Source organism: Arachis ipaensis, chromosome B05 (genome assembly GCF_000816755.2).
Source record: "Arachis ipaensis cultivar K30076 chromosome B05, Araip1.1, whole genome shotgun sequence".
In the NCBI taxonomy this organism is placed as follows: domain Eukaryota; kingdom Viridiplantae; phylum Streptophyta; class Magnoliopsida; order Fabales; family Fabaceae; genus Arachis; species Arachis ipaensis.
Window position 1 is genome coordinate 133,248,620 of NC_029789.2, and position 4,518 is coordinate 133,253,137.

The window sequence follows — 4,518 nt, forward strand, 5'->3', positions numbered from 1 at the left end:
AAATGCTCCTCCGTCCCAGGGATCAGCTGCGAGTCGATAAAGGTTGTAGCATCGAAATTTCTCTCCATGATGGTGAGAGTCCCCTCCGGACTCGCAGACGCCCTCCCCATCTTAGGGGTGTGGATGAGTTCCACATCATCATCTTCCTGATGGGCAGAGGACGAGTGCCCGCCAACGACGACCTCGGGAAGGGGAGAAGCCTGTGTTCCTTCTGGGTTCTTGCCCGACATGTTGGTATCCTGGGGAGAGGGCACAGACTGACCCTCCTTCTCCCCGGAAGGCCCCTCCGACTTCCCGGCGTCTTTCTCTTCGGCCTTCTCCTCGTCACTTTCCTCGAAGAAGGTCTTCATCAAATTTTCAAGCCCTGTCACTGAGGCAAACATCTCCACTGCAACAAACAGATAAACGCGTCAGTCGTCAGATCAAGAAAAACAAGCAATAATAAACAGTACGAACACGAAACAAAACGACTCACGGATATAGCTCCTGGCGGCCTCCCGTTCACCCATGAGAAGATGGGGGTTCACGGGGTTCTTTCCAAAGAGGGCAAACAACACATCAGCTACTTTCTTATCTACAGGGGACATCCCTTTGTACGTCACCTTGATAAACGGATTAGACCCCGCCCCAAAACTCCAATATGTTGGGATGAGACGCTCCCCCTCTAACGATAACCAAAAGGGATGGCGACCTTTAGCAGGGCGAACTTTGAAGAATTTGTCCTTGAACCCATGGTAAGAGTCCTCGAACAGACCAAATATCCTCCGACCTTGGGCGGACCGGAAAGAAAGGAACCCTTTGCTCGCCTTCCCTTGTTTGGAGGGGTTGGTGAGGTTGAAGAAAAAGAGGAAGACATCCACTAACGTCGGCAGCTCGAGATATTCACAGACCATCTCGAAACAGCGGATAGAAGCCCAACTGTTCGGATGGAGCTGCGACGGCGACACGGATATCCGACCAAGGAGAGACATCTGAAAATCGGAAAAAGGTAGGCGAACGCCGACCTGGGTAAACATGGCCTTGTAAAACCAGACCCAGTCGGCAACCCGGGGAGAACGGAGGTTGATCTCGTACAACCGCTCGTCGGGGGCTGGAACGAAGGTCTCGTAGTTGATCTCCTCGTCCGTCCCCCCACATAAGTACCCGGCTTGCCGGAATTCCGTCAGCTCTCCCAGATCCATCTGGTTAGGCGAGTCCTTTATGTCCGAGGTCACCCATGCGTAAGGGTCGTAATTTGCGGCGGAAGTAGAAGTCCGAGCGACAACACGAGGCATACCTACAGCGGGGTACCACTCCGTTAGACTATGAGATTGGGAGCCCGGAAAACACCCAGAAACTATGCTTATCCTACTGAATAGTTAAAATTAAACATGGAAAAGGCTACACTTGTCAAGCAAGCTACCTAAAAACCTACCCCGGAATGGTACCCCTCCCTTAACCCATTTACCCAAGCACGGGAGAGTCATCTAGTAACAAAAACCAAACGAGACGACAGGAAACACAAAAGCAAACGCAAGTAATAGACATTCAACAACAAGGCAAAAAGAGAGAAGCCCAAGGATTACCTGAATTTGTTGCGAGGATCTAAAAAAGACGAAGGGAAGATGCGTGAGGATATCACACCAGTGCTCTGAGATCTTCGAAAGAGGGAGGAAGAGATGGCAAGAAGATAGAAGAAGCAGGAGTGTAAAAAAGAGGAATAAAGCGAAAACGAACCATTTAAAACTATCCCCAGGGAGCGCGAAAGACTGGGGGCAAAATAGTCTTTGCGTACGGGGATTCCCAACCCATTATGAACATTCAATGCTCAGCACGGAGAACGAAGCGCTGAACGGTTACCTCAGTAACCAAAGGACACGCGCGCAAGGGACACGTTCCCCCTACGAGCGGCCGATTTGGCGACGACCTATGAAGAAAGAAAGAACGCGCCACAAATAGTCCTCACGGCTACCACTGGCGCGTGGGGGCACTGTTATGGCCCGGCCCAAACCTTCTGCTGGCTTGGGCCGACCCGAGCTCCACCCGACCCGGGCGGTCAGGGATCGGGCGCCCCATCGCCGACCCGGACACGCGTCCGTAACAGCTCTCCCACAGTTGTGAAGGGAGCACCTCGAGAATAGTGGGCCTGCCTTTACAGGGCCCACTCTGACAATATATAAGGGGAAGATTGGCTCTTCCCCCAAGGTACGTCACATATCACATTACCCTTTCTGCCTGCACATTTACTGACAAGAGCGTCTGATGATGATGATGATGATGATGATGATGATGATGATGATGATGATGATGATGATGATGATGATGATGATGATGATGATGATGATGATGATGATGATGATGATGATGATGATGATGATGATGATGATGATGATGATGATGATGATGATGATGATGATGATGATGATGATGATGATGATGATGATGATGATGATGATGATGATGATGATGATGATGATGATGATGATGATGATGATGATGATGATGATGATGATGATGATGCAAACAATTCAGTATAATAAAATAGTCCTCTCTCTTGTTTACTTTTATTTTCCATTCCTAACTGAGGATAATATATAACATGCACAAAACTTTGATACATATCAAACATTCAATGCAAAAATATTGATACGACTAAGATAGTATAACTAATTTCTTGCCAATGAGTAATAGCTCAAATGGCATAGTCTCCCCTAACCTTTTGGTCGATATAAAATAGAAAAATATATTTTTAAATAAAAAAAATATATATAAGAATATTTAATCAAATATGTTATATTTTTTAAGTATTAACGTGAGAATGTTACTTTAGTATTTTTTTACATCGTACTCTTATTCTAGTACTCTCAATAATCTGATTCTTAATATTAATTTTAATATTAATTTGGAATCCAACATTTATGATTTTATTATTATCTATGATTAATTTTTTTACTTAATTTATCTTTTTTAATGGAATCATAATCTATATTATAAAAAATTACACTAAAATATAGTATACGAGAATTACAATTATAAAAGAGAGTACTAAAAATAATAAAAAAAATTAAATATTTACTTTGTAGTAATTGAAACAAATCTAAAAGTTCTTGATGATCTTTTTTATATAGTATATTTTTAGTATTTTTAGTACTCTTTTTTAGTATGCTATAATTTTTTACTATTATTATTATTTACAGTTAATTTTTTGTTTAATTTACTTTACCTAATAGAATCAATAAATCATATTATAAAAAGATAATAACAAACATAATACACAAAAATCACAATTATAAAAGTATATAATGTCAAACAAATAGTTGAAAAAAATAAAAATAATAAATAATAAAAAAATAGAGCTCATATAAATAGAAATAATAATAATTCTATAAATAATACAATAATATACATAAAGGATAAAGTTGGTAAAAGGTAAATAAATAGTTAGTATCCATGGCTAAAAGCCCATTAAGAAAACGCAGAAGCTAAAAATAGTTACTTCTTATAAACGTGGAGTTAAATCTCAATTTAGCCCCTGAAATTTAGCCCGATGCTCAGAATGATCCCTACAATTTCGTTGGCCCCAATTAGAACCCCTAAATTTGTAATTGTGGCTCCAACTTGCCCCTGCGATCATCTCCGTCACCAGAATGCTGATTTGATGCAATTGCATGATACGGTGGACACTACTTAAACGACGGCGCATTGGTTTAGCGTCCAAACCCTTTGAAAACCACGTTGTTTCAGTTTTTTGTGGGTTAAAACTCTTTCTTTTCACTACGACGATTATAAGTTGGCAAACATCAAAAAAATCCTTACACTACGTGGTTGGTTTCCAAAGGGTTTGCGCGCGAAACCAATGCGCGTAGTGTCCATCATGTCATGCAATTGCGCTAGATCATCATTCCGGTGACGGAGATGATAGCGGGACAAACTGGAGCCACAATTATAAATTTAGTGGTTCTAATTGGGCTAACGAAATTGTAGAGGTCATTTTGAGTATCAGGCCAAATTTCAGGGGCCAAATTGAGATTTAACTCTATAAACGTGGTTTTGATAGCAAATCACTTTTGCATTTATGAAAAAAAAATTTGCCAAACCAAAAGTTGAAACTTTCAAAAAGTCTAAATGTATTCCTTTTCTTTCAACGGTTTCCAAATACACCCAAAATACCCTAAAACTCCAACAATGAAATCTCCAAAAGTTTCGCAAATTACGGATATATATAAGTGCCCATAAATCGTGGGAGGATACCACGGTTTATATCCAAACATCATTCTTCATAAACTATGGGTGGATAGCACGATTTATGTCCCCATTACGACTTCCATAATCCGTAGTAGGGTCACACAATTTCCTTATTTGATGATTCCTTTATAAACTGCACAGTTTGTATATACTTTTTAAAATATGAGAAAATTTCACGGTTTATATAGATATATTTCAAGACATACAAATAATTAAATTTGTATTGTTGCATTTAAGTAAATTTTTCTTCTTTTTATTTTATATAGATAAATTACCCTTTTATCTTTAAACAAA